At 45.2% G+C, this 20982-nt stretch overlaps 1 protein-coding gene across 3 annotated transcripts in view; it reads right to left on the reverse strand.

The window, feature by feature from the left end:
• BRINP1 (BMP/retinoic acid inducible neural specific 1) overlaps positions 1-17139 on the reverse strand; it is a 128444-nt gene extending 111305 nt beyond the window's left edge. Inside the window, exons 1-2 of one of the 3 annotated variants that reach the window (XM_029063335.2) lie at positions 16800-17139; positions 16025-16101 (exon numbers count right to left, since the gene is read on the reverse strand). The gene's annotated coding sequence lies outside the window, so the exon portion shown is untranslated. The remainder of the gene's footprint in view (positions 1-16024; positions 16102-16799) is intronic. The other 2 variants (XM_029063336.2, XM_007661937.4) reach the window with 2 other exon arrangements.
• Between the last annotated feature and the right edge of the window lie 3843 nt (positions 17140-20982).

Genomic DNA, 20982 nt, shown 5'->3' on the forward strand with positions numbered 1-20982 from the left:
ACAAATCTGTGTGCCTGTGGATAATGTTGAAGATCCAGATCTCACCACCAACACGGATTCATTGTCCTAATTGGGAGATTCCCACAAGCCCCAGCACTGACTTGCAAACTGGGGTGTGGCAGGAAGGCTCAGACCTGGATGGGGCTTGGGGCTTGGGTCCTTCTCCCCTTTCCCATTATCCCTATTTTCACAGGAAAATGGCACCTGGCAAACTCAGCAGCATGGCTTAGTGGAAAGAGCACAGGTTTGGGAGTCAGGGGTCGTGGGTTCTAATCTCGGCTCCACCACTTGTCTGTTGTGACCTTGGGCAAATCACTTAACTTCTCTATGGCTCAGCTACCTCATCTGTAAAATGGGGATTTAAACTGTGAGCCCCACTTGGGACAACCTGATTACCTTGTATCTACCCCAGCACTTAGAACAGTGCTTGGCGCATAGTAAGTGCTTAGCAAATACTACAATTATTATTTTTTATTAGTAGTAGTATCATAGTTTCTCAGTCATACTCAATAGCTTCTCAGCAGTTAGCACTGCCTAGTGGAAAGAGCATAGGTTTGGGAGTCAGATGTCTTGATTTCTAATCCTGCTTCTGCCCCTTGCCTGCTGTATGACCTTGGGTAAGTCGCTTAACTTGTCTGTGCTCAGTTTCCTCATCTGCAAAGTGAGAATTCAATGCCTGGTCTCCCTCCTACTTAGACTGAGCCCTATGTAGGATAGGAAATGTATCCCACCTGATTAACTTATAACTACCCCAGTGCTTAGAAGAGTGCTTGACACATAGCAAGTGCTTAACAAGTACCATAATAATGATAATACAAGGTCCTTCTGTGCCACTCACAGATTACATATCCCAGCAATTCACAGGGACAAATGGGATAGCTCAGAGGCTTTCATTTTGGTTTCATTTTCTGCCTTCCCCCTCCTCAAAGACAAGTTGGACATGGCCCAGTCAGAACAGAGGGAGGTGTCATCCTCATATTGATCTCCAGTGAACACAGAGACCTCTAGTAGGCATTTGGAGGACCTACGAAAGAAGTAGAAGGTATGATAACTCTTCTTAAGGGACTACAGTTTAATTGGGGAGAAGAGGAACATAGATGAAAGGAAACCTAATTAAAAGAGGGTGAAAGGAGCTACAAATAATGAGTACAATTTGATTCTTCTCACCTCCTGGGCTTGGCCTCTAATTTGATTCAGGTCAGACTGAGCATGGCCCAGAGCTTCCATTTCATTTCTATAGCTTTCTTTTTTTATGGCATTAGTTAAGCACTTAGTATGTGGTCATCATTATTCTAAGTGCTGGAGTCACACCACAGGCAAGTGGTGGAGCCAGAATTGGAACCCAGGTCCTCTGACTTCCAGGCTCGCACTCTTTCCACTAGGTCACACTGCTTCTCATTTTCCATGTTAACAACTTTTTGGCCTTTCTTAAATACCACAACAACTGCCCCTTATCATGTTCCTCTTGTCTCCCCAGAGATCAGATTTTGTTCTGTGCAGGTGGGCCAAATCCTTAGCCAAAGTGGATATCAACTTGACAGATCCTCTTGGGAAATTACTCCAGCTCTCCTGAAGCCCCTAAGTGATCTTCCTAATCCTACTTGTGAACAAACCTTCTCAGAAACTAACATCAGTGGGATATTTCAAACCAAGAGCCTGATGCCACCATCCCTCATGCTTCCTCAACAGGCAATCAGAATCCCTCTGGTCTGCAGTTTTTATCAGATTGGCACAAGCCAGCCTATGAAGTCTGCTCTTTTTGAATACAGTAATGTGAGGCTGAGGCTATCAGCAGGCTGTTGTAATTACCTATTCCCATTTATATAAGAGGCTGGATCTATTGTGGAGGAATCCATGGGGTCACCAAGGCCATCCAAGATTAGCCTGGAAGTCTGTGGTGTTTCACGGTTATTTCAGGGACATGGTCTATGAAGAAGAGCGAAATAACAGAGCCAAACACATCTCTAGACTCAGCCCCTAAGGCTCGACATACAATCAGTGGAAAGTGAACTAGAAGCATCAGGTTAAAACTCTTCTTTGATAAAGAATGCAAGTCTTTGGAATCTTGGTGGTGGTTGGGTGAGGGATCAAGGGGTCTTTTAAGCCATTCAGCTGCACCAAAGAGATGTGATTACTCTGCCCAACTTTGCCCCTCCCTCAAAGGGCTGGTCCCTCCATTTAGTCGGCTGCCATCTCACTCTCTGCACTCTCTTCACCTGTAAATCGGAACCAATAAAGATTTGGCTTTTTGCACATTTCCTGCTGCATCCTCTCCACCTAAATAGCTGTCTCCTAGCTGGAAACATCCCCTCCATTAAACACCTTTTTGCTAACTCATGCTTTTCATAGCTCGTAAAGGGCTTACCAGGCAACCCAGCTGTTTGTTTCTTGTGAAATCCCAATAAAGTGTGACAGTGATTGTTGCCTAGAGATGGAAAATGAGACACACCCCAGTTCTAACTGCGCAACGGATGCAGATTGTCCAGGCTTTAGTATGTAATAAGAACAATAAAAATGATAACAATACACAGAAGACCTTTGGTTTCAATTATCTAGATATTTCAGGGAAAAGTGAATTTTTCCCAAATCATCTAGTTTGTGATCACAAATAGTCTGAACAGAGAACAGAAGAAGGATTGGATCACAGAGCATTACTCCTCCCTGAACACTCAGTGACAACCCAATTGCCTGGAGTTCACATCCCCAACAGCACACCCACCCAACCCTAACGTCTGTGAGACTCCATTTTTCACCTCACCACCTGAACATTCAGAAGTCTCTTTTCCAATTTTCAAAACACCTTCTCTCTGCCAGAAAAAGCACCAAGAAAGAAGATCAGTTCAGCACCCACTCCCCATGCCTATATTTCCATAATTCAGTACTATGACTATTTAACAGTACCCCTCCATTATAAAAAGCCCTTGACATGACTTTCTGTTATTTCAAACTTCAGCTCCTTTATCACCAGTCCTGTAGCAGCCTCCTTCCCACCCTCATGGACCTGCCATTTCCATCTTCTGAAAAAAGAATGTGTTGCTGATGAACTTTGGAACATCAGCGAGAATTCAAGAAGCATCTTCGATTCAGGTGCTAATCCTTTGATACTCAACCCACCTACCAGATGGTAGCCTAATCTCTGGCAACAAGCAAAACCTGGTTTGCAAAAAGCACCGTAACCCCTGCTTCACTGAATATTCTTTCACACACACAAACATACAGACACACAAACTCCTTATTTCCCTTGTATCCTGACAAAAGACACTTTTAAAACCTCTTCAGCTTGATAAAATATTAAATACACATGATAGCAATCTGAGATCCTAAAATAAATTGCTAATGTCCTTACCCTCTTTGCCAGACCTTCTGAGGTGATTTTATCCCTGTTTCTTGCCCAATCTTATGTTCTTCTCAGCCCTTTCCAATGTTGAAGGTTCCAACCCTTGATTGGGTCACCTAAAGAGAGTGCAATGTATCTCCTTCTCTGTGGATTTTTTTAGAAAGGGGAAGATAATATGATTTTGAGGAAAAGAAAGACACACAACCATCTGAGATTAGTTTCAATGCTAGGAGTCTCTGGCCCTCAGCCCAGAGAGGTTGCTCTAGTGGTTGTGTCCCTGAAGCCTTTACAGGCATTCCAGCCCTTCCCCTCTTTCACTAGTTTCCTTAAATCCCTTTTTATATACCCAGCACAGCAATACTTGGAGAAGAATACAATATAGCCCAGAAAATGTCTTCTCTTTAACAGATGGAGCAGAAACAAAGACCTAGAGCAGTGAAAATGATTAGTGTGCCACATTTGTGACACTGAAAGTAAGATGAAAGGTAAAAACCACCTTGGGTAATAAACAGTGTTGGGAAGACACACTGAGCTTAATCTTTTCTTTTTTTAATTAAAAGTACGGGAGGATTTCTTAGTCCTATTTCAGCTTCCTTCCAACATCACACCAGAGAAAGCAAGATTGTTTATGTGCCTTGGCTGGGTAAAAGGAAACTCAAATTTATGGGATTTAAGATGGCTGCCAGTAGAGAACTTTCTATTCAGGGCTTCATAACAAAGGAACTTCTCCCCCTCAACTTTCCTGGCATACCTTCCCTATGTCTGCTATTTTCTTTTCGCATCCTCATCTCTTTTGGCTCTTCTTGACTTCCCCATTTCTGGCTTCACTTATTTGCCTAAAACCATTTAACTCTGCTCCTTGGATTTAGATGGATTTGAGATTATAGCCACTAGAGGGAGCCAGGATCATAACAAGATTACACTAGCAAGCAGATTCCCCTATATCTGGTGGTCTTGAACACCCAGGGCATTTATACACACTTAGATACTCACATTTAAACTCATCCTTGTTCTTGCATATAATCTCACAAAGACGTACATTTAAACTCACTCTTCCACACAATCTCACACTTATATACCCTCACGTTCACACATATTCTCATATGCACACAACTCACAATCGCACATACATTTTTAGTCTTTTAAAATGTAACAGGATTCCCTTTCTTCTTACAATTACTCTGTCCATAACTCTTCTTCCTGAAACTGCCAAAAAAAGGCCTCTTCTCTGAAAATCAGGGCAAGCCCACTGGATTTGAAGTCTTCACACACACAGAGTAGATGAGTAAAGCTGAAAATTATTTTTCTGCTATCAAAAGATCCTATTCACACAAAGATGAGCAAAATCACACAGATCAATGCCAGCTCTTCATATTTTTGTAGAAAGATATTTCTTACCAAAATGGAAAATCATCCAGTGAATCAGAAGTTTATTTATTAATCCCTCAGGTACTCATGACCTATATTACCAAATAATTCAAAAGCCATGATTCTGTCCTCTATGACCATGAATTCCTAACTAAGTAGTAAACAAAGTTGATGAAATTCAATGGGATGGCTCCTTCCCATCTCCTCCCTTACCATCAACTTCTCCAAAATGTATGGGATAGAGATAAAAATGGAATTAAAAAGGTTTCACCAAAGGAGCCCCTAAACCTCAATAAAAATAACTAAATCGTATAGGGAAGAAGCCATTCTAAAATTCACAACCTAAATGGCTGAAGGAAAATTGTGTTATGGGTCTCTCCTGTTCTAACCCTTGCCATTTTCATGTGCACTACTGTGGCCTAGGACTAGAGTCAGCCACTCCCTTTTTGCTATTTTCTTTGCCCTCATCTTCTGCTGGGGCTCCCCTGAGGGGAGAACCAACTGTGCAATTTGAACCGTGCACTGTAAGCTCCTTACTAGATCATAAGGCCCTTGAGAGCAGGAATCATGTCTATCAAATCCAATGTGCTCCCCTAAGTGCTTAGTTCAGTGCTCTGTACACAATAAACCCTCAATAATGATTGAATAATAAAAAATAGTGATAATAACAACAATAATAATATTTGTTTAGCACTTACTTTGTGCCAAGCACTGTTCTCCCCTCTAGATTGTAAATCCATTGTGGGTAGGCAATGTGTCTGTTATGCCCTTACACTGTACTTTCCCCAGCATTTAGTACAGTGCTCTACACACAGTAACCATTCAATCAATAAGACTGATTGATTGATTGATTGCATTAAGCCCTGGGGTAGATACAAGATGAACAAATTAGACACAGACCCTGTACCACCTGGGGCTCAGTGTGCTACAAACGATTAAGGAAGCAGCACTGCATAGTGGATAGAGCACGGACCTGGGAGTCAGAAGGACCTGAATTATAATCCTAATTCTGCCACTTGTGTGCTGTATGACCTTGGACAAGTCACTTAACTTCTCTAGGCTTCAGTTACCTCATCTATAAATGAGGATTAAGACTTTGAGCCCCATGTGAGACATGGCCTGTGTCCAACCTGATTAACTTGAATCTACCCTAGAGCTTAGTGCAATAGAATCCCATTCACCCCAAAATAAGAGGAAAAGGTAGCAAGAACCTGAGGTGTTGCATAGTCTGTCAGAGCTTCTCACCTAAGGGAAAAGCTTTAGCAGAGAAGACACAAATGGCATAAACGATCCACCTGACCAAGGAAATATATTTAAAAAAACATGAAACCACGACTTACACAAGATCTCAGTTTCTTCTTTTAAAGCTTGTTTCCAACTTGCAATTAGGATTGTCAATGGCAGACCCCACAAATTCCAGAAAAAGAGGTGCATGTGGCATTGTATGCATTACAATGGGAAAATGCAAAGCACGATTCCATCACAGGTGCCATTTTGCAAAAAGAAGCCCAATTTGGATGAACCTAGCATATTTCACCCGGGGTGTTCCCAAATCCCCACTTACTCCAGATCCTTTGCGTTCTAATCGCAGGTTCATAACTCATGTCAGAGCTAGGTTCTGCATCAATCAATCGATAGTATTTATTGAGTGTTTACTATGGGAGGAATTCTTTATTAGGCCTATAGATATCAGCTGCAGAAGATGGGGCAGAGGGAAGCTTGGGTCTTTAAACAAAAAAAAAGTCATAAAAGCATCCAGTCCTACTTCCAATTCTAGGTAGGAGATTGCCCAGTTGAAAACCAAATAAATAACTACCTTAAGTATGACCAGTCTCTTATTCCCTATGATGAGTTGTTATTTCCCCCTTATTATTATGCAGATCAGCCCTTAGGTAATGCTATTTAGGGCTATCAATCTCAGTGCTCTGCATACAATAAATGCTCAGTAAATCAATCAATCATATTTATCCAGCACTTTATGCGGAATACTGTGCTAAGTGCTTGGGAGAGTACAATATAACAGAGTTGGTTGACACACTCTCTGCCCACAAGAGTTTACATTGATTTATTGACTGACAGAAAATAAAGCCTTCAGAAACCCGATCATGCTATGTGCCCAATCCCATCTAATCACTCCCTTACACCAATCTGATTCCAACAGTTGAGCTGTGAAGCCATGAATTACAAGATAATTCCTTTACTAAAATGTTGCCTCTGAGTTCAGTATTGAAAATGCTTCCTTCATCCACAACTTTCTCCTCCATCTTTAAATTATTCTAGAAACTCAGTCTCAAAATCACTGGATATGACACTACAAGATAGAAAAGCAGCATGGCCTAGTGGAAAGAGCATGGCCCTGAACATGAGGACCTGCGTGGGTTCTAATCTTGACTGCCATTTGCATGCTGTGTGACAGTGGGAAAGTTACTTAACTTCTCAGTGTCTCAGTTTCCTCATTTGTAAAATGGGATTTCAGTACCTGTTTTCCCTTCCCCCTCAGACTGTGAGCCCCAGGTGGGACAGGGACTGTGTCTGAAATGATTATCTTGTATCTACTGTGGTGCTTAGTAGAGTGCTTGGGACAAAGTATAGACTTAACAGATGTCTCAGTTATTATTAGGATACCTCTACTAGTTTCCCTTTTTCTCAAGTCCAGCAGACTTCTGCATTTAGTTTTCCATTTTTCTAAGAATTTGTGCTAGTCTCAACTACACTCTTGCCTGACTTTCTGCTCGTCAAACACCACTGATCACACCTCCCCTGCTTGATCCAGAGATCATACTTCTGCAACATCTGCTTTCCTCCTCAGTCTCACCTGATCTGAAAATAAACTCTGGTTTATTGCCTCTCTATGTTCACCAGAGAAGCCCTCATAATCGCTGGTTCTGGGGGCTGTGAGTAACTCCTTCATTTTCCTTCCCCAAGTGTCACAATTCATGCCATCGTTACAATGCTATTTTCTGTGCCTACTTTAAGGTTCCACCTGTATAGGAATGTCACCTAGTGGTGAAAGTTTAGGACAAGGACAAAGAGGTCTGAGCTTCACTCTTGTATATAACGTCAGTTTCCCCTGAGACTGTGGAGCTTTTCCTAAATCCATTTGAGTTTTCCTATATTTAAAGTAGGAGTAAAAATACTTTACTATCAAACTGTATTTGTAGATGGGGAAGCTGAACTACCCTAATAAAATGTAACAATTCATGGGGAAGCATTAGAGGAGTGCAAGGTTTTGGCGGTATATTTAATTGTGACTTTGTTAGTACCATTATTTCAGAAACATCATAGTACGTTTGTTGTGGGCAGAGAAAGTGGCTAACAAGTCTGTTGCATTATACTCTCCCAAGCGCTTAGTAAAGTGCTTTGCTTAAAGAAGCACTTGAAAAATACCATTGATTGATTGATTGATTGATATGAGGAGACCTTCTGGTTGTGCATGAAAGCCCTTCCACTGCACTGTCAGAAAGAATGGTGGTGGTCGTGGTAGCAGTCAATCATTTTTATTGAGCACTTACTGTGTGCAGAGCACTGAACTAAGCACTTGGGAGAGTATGATATAACAATAAACATACACATTGCCTGCCCAATAGTAATAGTAGCAGTAGTAACAGTAGCTGCAGCATTTATTGAGTCTGCACTTGGGATGTACTGTACTAAGTTATTGGAAAAGACAGAATAAAGAAATGGCATATTCCCTGTCCACAAGGACTTACACTTTAAAGGGAGAGACAAAAATAAGAATATTTAAAATGACACAAGTGAAGGGAGTCATGAAAAGTGACACTTTCCAACCTTAAGAGGACTTTGGTCTGATCCAGGAACCCTAATGCTCACACACTCCATTTTATTGTTTCTACCAACTCCACTGTACTCCCCTAAGGGCTTAATACACTGCTGCCCACACAGTAAGCATTTAATAAATACCACCACCGATTGATTGAATACTGTCAACTGGCCTGGTTGTGAGCACTAGCCAAGGCCACCAAAACAAGTCTGATCCCTTTTCAAACCAATATTTGACCAATATTAGTCCTACACTCCCAGTGCTAAGGAGTGCCCTCTCTCTACTATTGGTTTACTATTTGGGACATGCTAGAAAACCTCCTTAGACAAATATTTCCACATCTTGAAGCAAGGTAAGCATCTTCAGAGACAAGGTCAAGGTCAACAGCACAAGGTAAGTACTTATCCTGAGACAGTACATAAGTGCTTTTCATCCGTGGGGTGTAGCCTCTAAAACCTCTGGGCATGGTTAACCAAATTTCTTACATATATCGATAGACTCTGAATTTGTAGAATCCACTGAGGAAAAAGACCTACCTGGAATCATAGTGGCCCTAGCAATTAAATATTCATTTAATAGCGGGAAAAAAGAAAAAAGTCTGCCTATATTTATTTTGGCACTTACGATGAGAGGAAGAAAAGGAGGGCTGGTAAAAAGTCTAGGTTCGATTAAATGTTTTTGATTGGGTGGTTCCATCTTGCTATTACGCCTTCAGAACAGAAGTATATCTGACATCTTCCAGCTCTGATCAACCTCTGATCTCTCCTGTGATGACTATTAGTGACAATTTCTCTGTGATTCCTATGGAGGGTTTGAAATTTATTTTAATGTCTGTCTGTTATTTATTTAATGTCTGCAATTTATTTTATTGCCTGTTTGCCCCTCCAGACTATAAGATCTTCGTGAACAGGGATTGTGTTTACCAACTCTATTGTATTCATCCAAGTGTTAAGTGGAGTGTTCTGCACACATCAGGTGTTCAGTAAATACCAGTGATTGATTAATTGATGGAGTTACTTCTGAAATTGAACCTGCTTGCCTCTAAGTGGTGGGCTGTAGGTGTGAAATTTGTCTGATTGGAATCTTTTCTCTTCTCTATACATAACATCTTGTGCAATTTTACAGTGCTATCCATGATTCCAGGTAGATCTTTTTCCTCAGTGGATTCAGCAAATTCAGAGTCTTTCAATATATGTAAGAAATTTAGCTAACATTACCCAGTGTACAAGGCCTGGTACTTATTGTACTGTGCTTAAAGGTCCCTGCCAAGGCTCTGACTGATCTCACAAACCACTCTAGAGCTTCTTACCATTATGATGGTTTATAAATGGTTTAATTTTTCCAAAGCCCTTTCACATAAATACTACTACCACTATTAGATCAATGATCTCACTTTAACATTTCACCATCCCCCGTTTAGCAGATGAGGAAACTTAGGTGCAGAGTGGTTAAGTGATTTGCCCAAGATCATCCTGCAGGCAAGCAATAGAAAAAAGATTCGAACCCAGGCTTCTTGACTCCCAGCTCCATGATCTTTACTTAGGACCACACTGCCTCACTCCTTCAATTACTCTGGTCTAGGTATTAATCACATAGAAACCCCTGCTTCAGATCAGCTCTCTTCTGAGAAGGCTTTGCACACTGGCTCTTGCTATTCTTCCTATTTACTACTTTACCACCTTTTAATCTGGAACAAGATTTCTCTCTTTATCCCATGACTCATCGCTTTTCATAAGGATCCCCACCAACTCCTCCATGGGGCCTTTGAAAAGCCAAGTAAATTATGTTTCTTGAGTCCCTTTGAGCATCAGTCTGATTAACCCTTGCAAAGAATTCTAGCTGATCCAACAAGCCATTCACCAAGGATCCGACTAGCCATTTACTAGGAGTCGTGCTGGTGTGACCTTTGGAGTTTACACAAAAATGCCGCCTGGCTCTCTAGTTAATTGCCCTATGAATCTGTTTCCCTGACACAATGGTGAAGATCAGCCTGTGGTTCCCAGGAACTCTCCTGGCTCTGGGTACAAAGCCAAGCACCATGTGAGCAAACCTCTGTTCTCAGAGAACAGTGGCTACTGGCAAGGAGGTATTTTATATCCTCACCCAAATCTCCACTTCTTTGTATTTTATTCCCTTCTGTCTCCTCGCATGAATCTTACCCAAGCTCCGTAATTTACTGTCCTTGAGTTTCTCACATCGCCTCCTTGTAGACTGCATTCTTCTTTGGGCCACCCGCAATTTCCAATAGAAAGGTCCCTAAGGACAGAACTTTCCCAACACCATCCTCTTCCAACCGGGCAGATGAAAATAATTAATTTAACTTCCCTGCAACCTCATTATCTTCCTTAATTGCCTCCTCTGCCCCTTGGTAGCTTGGAGGGGCTACAGATTTCTAGGGAGCTTTCTAGTGCCTGAATAATTCCAATAATTTATCAGGAGTTTGTTTTAATACCCTTTTCCTTTCTCCCTGCAATGAGACAGCCAGTTCGATTGCAGCCATAAAGCTTGCATCCATCTTGCTGTTCCAGACAATATACATCTCCATTTCCCACTGAATCTTCTACCCAAACCTACCTGCCAGTTCCAACTGTGACCGCAGCAATCTCTGCTCTGAATTGTGACTCTTTGCAGATTGTCTCAGACAATTTCCGTTCTCCATCCAGTATATCCCCAATCTCCCCACCTTTCATGGGAACAACAACCATTTTTGGCAGGATACACAGGTACAGCTTGCCTACTGACTCACCTACAAGCTGGCCTAGATGGTTTAGGGAGTCATCAATGGACCAATCACTGGTATTTACTGAGTGTTTCCTATGTGCAGAGCTTTGTATTAAACACTTGGGAGAGTACAAAGCAGTACACTTGAGAAGTAGTGTAGCTTAGAGGAAGCATTCTGGGCCTGGGAATCAGAGCACCTGGGTTCTAATCCAAGTTCTGTCACTTGCCTTTTGTGTACCCTTGAGCAAGTCATTTGACTTCTTTGTGCCTCAGTTTCCTCATGTGTAAAATAGGGCTCCAGTACCTCTTCTCCCTCCTACTTGGGTGGGGGGGGGGGCTTCCTCTGAGGCAGGGAGTGTGTCTGACCTGATTAACTTGTATCTGACCCAGTATTTAGAACAGTGTTGGATACATAAGCAAGCACTTACAAATGCTTTTTTTAAAAAAAGTTGGTAGGCATGATCACTGCTCCCATAGAGTTTACAGTTTGGTGCTCCTAGAGTCAGGAGGCCAGGCCGGGCATCTTCTTGAGTCTTACTCCTGCTCTAGGATCCTACATTTTCCTTCTTTCCTTTCCTTCCCTTCCCTCCCTCCCTCCCTTCCTTCCTTCCTCCCTTTCCTCCCTCCCTCCAGGCAATAGGTTCATAATCACGTCATGCTATTTAAGCAGAAGAAAGCATCCTAAAGGTGAACCTGATCAATGTCTAGCCTGACAGCAAGTAGGAAGGACATTGAAGGTATTTGGGGTTTTTTGTTTTATTTTGTTTTGCTTTTTTTTCATGGTATTTAAGCACTTACTATGTGCCAGACTCTGTCCTGAATGTTGGGGAAGATATGAGGTAACCATGTTGGACATGGTCCACTGGGCTCACAGTTTTAATCCCCATTTTAGAGAGGAAGTGGTTAAGGCAAAGAAAAGTGAAGTGACTGTCCCAAGGTCACATAGCAAGCAAGTGATAGAACTGGGATTAGAACCCAGGTCCTCTGATTCTCAGGCCAGTACTTTTTCCACTAGGCCATGCCATGTTGCTTCTTAAGGCTGCCACCTTCCACTTGAAACTGCACTTAGGAACTTTGTCAAGGTCGGAACCTATCTAGAAGGTGGCCCACAGCTATTCAAGTTAATCAGGTTGGACACGGTCCCTGTACCACATAGGGTTCATAGGCACTTAGTGTACTCAATTTGAACCCGAAATGAAATCTGCTTCAAGGAGACCATGAAGACTTTCCTTCTCTAGCATCTGATGGAAATATGAATAACCTTTTGTTCTAAAGTAAAAAAAAATAAGAAAAGAACCTTAGCATAAAAAAGCTAAAGGAAAAGTGGCATAAATGAATGGATTGATTCTTGAGTTAGGAAAGCTAGATTCGAACCCTGACATATCCAAGGATTTACTCTATGACCTTAAGCAAGTCACTTAATCTTTCTTTGCCTCTGTTCCCCTATCTTTGAACAGAAATGTATTTTCCCTTCCCTCATCTAACTCCTCATAGGCATATAGGAGGAGAGTGAACCTTTCCAGATCTTTGAACCTTGAACCTCCTGTAGCTTTGAAAGTTAGGCTAAAATTAATGGCTTGTTCCTATTCCCATTGTCCTTAAATCTCTTCTTCCTTCCCCAATTTGCACTTTAATTTCCTAATTATTTTCAAGGATCTACCCCCTTCCTGTTAGCCTTCAGTTTTACTACTTACTTCTCCTCATCTAGTTAGGACTTGAGTGTTTCAGCCAGGACCAGAATACAGTCCACAGCTAGGGACTATGGCTGCTGTATCTCTGCCACACCAGAACCAAGGCACCAGCTGACTCAGTCTGATCACAGATGAAGGCCAATAGGAAAGCTGAGAGGGAAATTGCCAGGTTTGTCCTGATTCAGGGCTGTGGTTGGATTACCCTGTCATGGAGAGGAGGGAGATAGTTCTCCTTTGGTCAACCAAATCAACCTGGCATTGATTCCCTATGGTTTTCTTTTTCCTTGTTAAGAGTATAACTAACACCTTGGCATTAGGTTCATGGGAAGACATGTGATAGCATGCTCATAGGAGAGGTGATAGTGGAATGGAGACTCATCATCTTTAGGGATCTCATGGCTACCCAAGCTTCCAAAAGGAAAGAGACACCTATGTAGGGATCTTGTCAAGACTTGCATTCAGATTCACCTTCTAATCCTCTGAAGGTCTCAACCTGTAGGGGTGGGAGCCAAAGGGCTTGGATTCCTATTTTGATTCTGCACTGACCTGTTGTGTATTATTAGGCAAGACATATAACCTCTCTGCTCTTCAGATTCTCCCCTGTTGATGTCTATATATCTGCCCTCTTCCTACTTCAGAGACTTGTTTAGAAGATGAAAATAAGATCCATTCTTCACTCTGCTGTCCAGATCATTTTTTGACAAAACTGTTCAGTCCATGTTCCCCCCCTTCTCAAGAAACTCCAGTGGTTGCCCATCCACCTTTGCATCAGACAGAAACTCCTTACCATAGGCTTCAAAGCACTCAATCACGTTTCCCCCTTCTACCTTAGCTCCCCGATTTCCTACTGCGACCTAGCCCACCCACTTTGCTAAATCCTTGTGATTGCTTAGAAAAAGCTCTTGGTAAATGCCCCAGAGTTCTGTCAATATTATCCTCTGCTGAGAGTGTCTGAAAATAGAAGATGCTTAGTCTGCTCTGACAGAAAGAGCCCTCCATGCAGGTTCTGCTTGAATCATGCCAGGTACATTCCAGGGCGTTTGATATAGTCTGAACTCAGGAGGAGTAGGCCAAAGCTAATCTCTCCATTGCAAGTTTTCTTCCAAAGCAGAAGTAGAGTTAGAGCTCCCCCTTCTGGGAGCCAGAGAACCCTCCTGTCACAGTAAATCCCCGCATAAAAGGAAAATCTATTGCAGAAGTGCTTGAGATCTAGAAAACGGTTCCCAATGCACCCTCCTCCACCCAGAAAAAATATATATTAAACACAAACTTATGTTCTCCAATGGTAACTGAGGTTCCCGAGGGCTGTTCTTGCCTATTGCTGCTGTTTAATTCCTTTAATGTTGTGATTGTGGTACTGTGTAGCTCCTTTAATTTCTCATTTTGGGGGTCGGATGGCTAGCCTTGCCTTTAGGGAAAGGGTTTTAAAATATTTGGGGAAGGGAGCCATGATATTCTCCCCATGAACTTGGCAAGTAGCTGAAGCCTTACCCGAATACTCATGTAAGAACCGACAGTAGATAAGAGTGTGAGTAGGTTTCCGACTAATAAGGGGAAATTGGTTTCCTTTAAAATATTTGCATTAATGCGCATAAACACACACTGCTTCCCGGAATACAAAGCCCTCCTTAATAGCCAAATTCAAAATGCAGATGGCTGGCTGCCTTTCCATCTAGCATTTACGATATTTACTGTGCCCTTGCTTCTTTTTTTTTTTTTTCAAAACAAATACTCTTTAGCTCTTCCACAAAGAATGCGCCAGGAGTGTTGGTGTGTGTTGTTAGGAGAGGAAAGAAGGGGGACGGCAAGCTTATTCTCTAGGGAAAAGTTTTCAAAACCTTTTTTCAATGGGTCTCTGAAATGAGAAGTTTCCAGAGGATAGTCATCTTGGACTCATTAGGGTTGGGGATGATGAGATTATATAATTTCTAAATAGGCCCTGTAAAATCACACAACTTAATCCTGTCATCACTGCTTTTCCCAACTAGTGTCCTAAGGAAATTATCCTGAGATAGGGCTACATAAAGCTTAAGGCTGGATAGGAAGGAGGTGAACAAAGTGCTTGATTACCAAGCCGAGCTTGGAACCTGACAAAGTGGATTGGGGTTGGATGAGTGCTGGTGTGTTGGGGCACCTAGGCAGATTCCCATATATCCATGCAGGTTTCTAGAACTCACCAAAGGGGGAAAAAAATGGATGTGGAATCACAGCCAAGCACGTGCCAATTCCTGTCAGAGCCCAGTTCCTGAGCAGTTGATCTTAAAGGTGAGGCTTCTGGGTTGTGCCAGAACTCCTCGGGCATTTCCTATGCCAATTCTGGGCACACGTTTGGCTCTGCACTGGGGTTGGAGACTGTCTGTCTCAACCTTGTAAAGTAACAACTGCTGAGTTTGGAAGACAGGCAAAGCACCGTATAACCCGGTATGCAAGGCATTTCTGCTGAGTGGGAAAAGATTTTGGAGGCAGATGAGAACCAAATCAATGGCCGGGAAGAAATACAAAGAGGGGCAGCGTCCTCGGGGGTGGACGATATACTCACCTAGCTCCAAATTCGTGGATGGAGGAAGGGATAAGCTTCAAATGGGAGTAAGAAGGAAAATAAACCCAAATCTGCCCAAAAAATATTTACTTGGAATGGCAACCCTGTGGGACTACTGCCCTTGGCAGGGACATCTGTGTGGATATCCATAGCGATAACAGTTTAGAAACACCACCAATCTGAAATTACCTTGCCCCCAAAATGGCAGGGTTTCATTCCTAAATCAGAGCTCCCCACCGGTGCAGAATCCAGTCCCTCTCACTGCACCCTCCCCTCCCCACGGCGTCCTAATTGGGTTAATCTGTGACTATCCATCCTTTGCGGGGACAGAACCATTCTATTCTAAAAATCTATAAAGTCCCAAAGGGGTCAGTCTCAGGGGCAAAGCTCTAGGTGAGGGTGAGGGTCCCATTTGATATGAAGCTTGTCTCTGTCGGGAATGTCTCTGGCTCCCTTCTGCATCTGAAAGGTACCTATCTCAAAGGAAAGAAGCACCGACATTTCATACTCAAGGGAGCAAGAGAAAGCTCTGCTGAGCTCCTGGGGGCCATGGTATAATGTTAAGAGGGCAAAATGAGGGCTCCTACCTATCTGCCAATCTCCTTCAGATGAGCAGAAGCAAACTTGCTCTGCTTCCCTTCCAGCCCTCCAGGCAGGCTTGCTGCTGTTGAGAGAAAACCTCTGATCAATAAATCCCGATTCCAAACCCAGGCAAGCTCAGTACACCCACTCCCATCCTCCCTCACCCCTCTCCCCCTTTCTCAGTTTCTTTAAATTCCCATTAGGGACAAAACCGACCAGCCCAATGTAGGATTTAAAGACACAGTGTCTCATTTACCTAAAGGACTGGCTGGTCACTTGCCCAAACTGCACACTGGATTAAGTGGATATGACACCACCCCCTCAGAGATCTTTTCCTTCCAATGGAGCAGGATCCGGGAATTATTTTGCTCACAGGCTAAACCTGCTACAGGGAGGCAAAATCCAGCTTTTCACAGCGGATTTTCGGATAGCTACGTGATCCTCTAGCTAGAATCCCTTTTCATGTCAACTCCCTGGTAGCCACCCAAAAATTAGGCAACTGTGCACGCACGCACACAGACACACACACACACACACACACACACACACACACACACTCCTCAAGTAGGTTACAGGACTTCTCCTTAAAAGGAAAAAAAAATCCAAAATTTAACTCCTGGCTGTTCAGGGGGCTGGGGCAAGCGGGCTCTGTCTTCAGGGCGGCAGGAAGCAAAGAGGACACAGGAGAAAAGCCCCATGGTCACCCGAAAGCACTTCTGAGCCCAGCACAAGGACGACAGTAACCCGGTTTGGGGCTCTTGCCCTTAACAACCTCCTTACCTGATGTTAATGTTCCTCCTGGGCTGAGAGCTGGAGGCTGCTGGGTTTTATTCTGCTCGGTAGGAACTTGTGAACGCTGTGTGTCCAGCGTGCATACTGGGTGCTGATGTACAGGTACTGCAGGCGTGCGGATACCTGGAATTTAGCAACCCTTTTCATGCTCAGCCGTGAGGTCCCCTTCCCTGATCCAGATTGCAGGCATTCAGGGCAGCAGCAAATCCTGGCTCCGTTTACTGATTATTTTTTTTTTCCTCCTGCTGATCAGTTTGCAGCCATGGGGGCAGGAGCGAGGCGGCAGGAGAATGGAGAGGAGAAATCAAAATGAAAAGAGAGCTCCAGGAGGGGAAGCAGAGGCAGGGCTAGCGGGAGGAGGGACTAAAAGCAGACTGGATGAAATGAATGGGGAAGATGGAGCAGGGAGGAAAGAGGGAGGAGCCGAGCGCGGAGATTTTTATTCTAAGAAGTGTTTCGTGCATCATTAGGAAGAGGAGGAGGAGAGGGAGAGAGGCAGCGAAGAGAAGAGAGGGAGAGGGGTTGCGTTGGGGTGTGAGGGGGAGTGCAAATTCGGGGACGGGGAAAGGGTGGGTCCGAGTTGGCTCGGTTTAGATCCGGGCGTGTGAGTATGTGGGTGCATTGGAGAAAACGTGTGCGTGCGGAGTGTCCGTGTCGGGTGCATGTCAGTGTGAGTGCAAAGCGTGGTTTGAGTGCATTTGCGAGTGGGAGTCCGGGCCTGAGTCTCGCGGGCAGGAGTTAAAGGGTCGCTCCGAGGAGGGGAGGGGCAGAGACCGGCGGCAAGGGAGCCGGGAGAATCGCAAAGTTCTCCGCGGTTTGCTCGAAGCCAAACCTCAGCCCCGGGAGGGGGAGGATGCGGGGTGCCTTGGCTCCTGAAAACAGGCAGCCCGGAGAAATGCAGCTAGGCCGGAGGGGGGATGCGGGGGGGAAAGGCAGGAGGAGAACCAGGAAGGGGGAAGGATGGGAGGGAGGGGGCATTTTGCGATTGCACTTTGGACACATCAGAGAGCCTGGAGCCGATCGTGCCCAGGAGAGTCCCCGGGGGCAGGGAGGGAGCGGAGGGCGGGGGGGGGGGGGAATAAAAGGGGGAAAGGGGAACGTTTGACCCCGGGGAAGGGGGAGTTTGACAGCTGAAAAAGAAGTTAGGAGGAAGGGACATCAGAACGGGGAGCCAGGGGTCCAGGAGGTGGGAGAGGAGGTCCAAAGGTCTAGGAGGGGAGTTGGGGGACGAGGCGAATTGACCAGAGGTTGGGGACAGGCTCCTAGGATGGATGGCAACGGGGAGTCTAACCCCCCACCCCTCCCCTTCCTCACTCCCCCCCCCCCACCGACTGTGAGCCCCTTGTTGGGTAGAGATTGTCTCTGTTGCTGAATTGTACTTTCCGAGAGCTTAGCGCAGTGTTCTGCACACAGTAAGTGCTCAATAAATCCGATCGAATGAATGGATGAATGAGGCTTCTTTTTTTCTGGTCGAGACCGGGCTAGGAAGAGTCACGGGTGAAGCCGGGAGGTCTGACGGAGGCGGGGGGCTAGGCTGCGGGAAGAGGCAGTTGAGGAAGATGTTTGGACCAGGGAGCCGGTTCCCTGGTTCCCCATCCTGCGGAGAGGGGTGGTGTCGGGTGAATGGAGGGGAGGGGGGCCAGAGGGAGAGGGAGGAGGGGAGAGAGAGGTATAAAAAGGCGGAGAGACACACAGAAGGGTGGTGTAGGGTGAATGGGGGGGAGAGGTACAAAAAGAAGGAGAGACACACAGAGACAGAGACACACAGAAGGATGGTGTTAGGTGGATGGGGAAGGGGAGAGAGAGGTATAAAAAGGAGGAGAGACACATAGAGATACAGAGACACGCAGAGGGGTGGTGTTGGGTGAAGGGGGAGAGGTACAAAAAAGGGAGAGATGGGTGAATGGGGGAGAGAGAGTCATAAAAAAGGGAGAGACACACAGAGATACAGAGACACTCAGAGGGTTGTGTGGGGTGAATATGGGAGGGGGGCAAGAGGTAGAAAGAGGAGGGGAGAGGTATAAAAAGGAGGAGAGACACACAGAGACAGAGACACACATAGGGGTGGTGTCGGGTGAATGTGGGGGGAGAGGTATAAAAAGGCAGAGAGATACACAGAGACAGAGACACAAAGAAGGATGGTGTTGGGTAAATGGGGGAGGGGAGAGAGAGGTATAAAGAGGCGGAGAGATACACAGAGACAGAGACACACAGTGGGGTGGTGTCGGGTGAATATGGGAGGGGGGCAAGAGGTAGACGGAGGGGAGAGAGAGGTATAAAAAGGAGGAGAGAGACACAGAGACAGAGACACACAAAGGGGTGGTTTCGAATGAATGAGGGGGAGAGGTATAAAAAGGCGGAGAGACACACAGAGATACAGAGACACACGGGGGTGGTGCTGAGTGAATGGGGGGGAGAGAGGTATAAAAAGGAGAAGAGACACAGAGAGAGACACACACACAGAGGGGTGGTGTCGGGTGAATGTGGGAGGGGGGCAAGAGGTAGAAGGAGGAGGGGGGAGAGAGGTATAAAAAGGAGGAGAGACACACAGAGACACAGACACAGAGACACACAGAGAGGTGGTGTTGGGTGAATGGGGGAGGGGAGAGAGAGGTATAAAAAGGCGGAGAGACACACAGAGACACAAAGACAGAGACACACGGAGGGTGGTGTTGGGTGAATGTGGGGGCAGAGGTAGAGGGAGGAATGGGGGGGAGGAGAGGCATAAAAAGGCGGAGAGACACACAGAGAGAGGGAGAAGCAGAAAGAGAGGCTGTCCGTGGGGATCCAGGAGTGGAGGGATCCCCCCAGCCAGCTCCACGCCGCTTCCCCGACATTCCTGGGCCTCGGACGGTGTGGGCAGTGGTTTCAGCACTGCGGACAGCACTGCGGCCTCGAGATGAGGACTGCAGCCGCCCACACCCGCTCCTTTTGCTGACCAGACCGTTCCCTGCTCTCAGGCCGGGGTTGGGGTGCTTTCCTCCCTCCCCGGGGGCTGCCCCCTTTCCCCACAGAGCGGCTTTCGAAACCGGCCTGAGCCCCCTAAATAGCGACCTCCACGCCCCCCAACCCCATCCATCCGAGCGTGTCTCTGCAAGTTAAAAGCTCAGCTCCCTCGCTTTCCGTTCCTTACACGGCCCGGCCGATGCTTCCTCCAGGCTCAGACCTGCCTCTTTGGGCAACATTAAGAAATAGCAGCCTACGGGGAATGGAGATTTGCCGTACTTGAAAGAGGCCTGGAGCAACTGAGCGGAGCAGCATCAGGCGGCAAGAGGAAGGCTGCTCTGCAGTCTGTATTCCTCCTGGCTTAGATCTCCTTTCACGTTCTAGGTCTCCGGATGGGTCACGGTACAAACGTTTTAGTGGGGAGGGAGCCACTGTGTGGTTCTCCTCCTCTCTCCAAGTCTGTCCACCTCTCCCACCAGCAGGCAACCTTCCCCGGACTCAGAGGAACTGCATACAGTTCAGATCCAGTCCAATAAGTCCTAGTCTGGACCCACTGACTCTTGAGATCCGGGTTAAGAGGTGAAGAGAGGGGGATAAGCAAGTTCAGAGGAGCTTAGAACACTACTGAGTAAGGTCGAAGAAGAAAAGGCAGAGCAAACCCCACCATGAAGCGAGGTTATTAGAGTCAGTCCCTAAAGGAAAGAGAAGAGAATGTCCTGGTCAGATTTAGGCCTGACGATATCTGAGTCTTGACTACAACTTAGACCCTTTGAGGTCTTCGTTCATTTAGGTTTGGCAGTGCTCACCTTCCCAATTCTATTAAAAGAGGTTTGGAGGGCCATTAAAAACCCTCTGAAGGCTTCTTGGTCATCATAAAGTTCTCACTGAAAAACATTTTTAATGAGTTATGGGGAAAGCAATTGGAACCATATGGATACCATTTCTGCTGAAATACACCCAGGTGGACCAAGAGAATGGAAGCATTTTAGAGGCCAAAATTGTATCTGTTTCTCAAACTGGATTCCTAGAATCACAAAATTCTAGAAATGGAAGAAGTCCTGGGAAGCCATTAGGTCCATCTTAAAAATCATTTGTGCTTTAAGGTCATCTTCTTTCTGCATCAGACAGGGAGAGCAACGGGACATCACCTTCCCTGTGAAACACTATTCATTGGTTAAAGAAAGGTATTTAGCCCCTCCCCTCCACCCCCGACCCCGCCCCCTCC

Source organism: Ornithorhynchus anatinus, chromosome 4 (genome assembly GCF_004115215.2).
Source record: "Ornithorhynchus anatinus isolate Pmale09 chromosome 4, mOrnAna1.pri.v4, whole genome shotgun sequence".
Lineage (NCBI taxonomy): Eukaryota > Metazoa > Chordata > Mammalia > Monotremata > Ornithorhynchidae > Ornithorhynchus > Ornithorhynchus anatinus.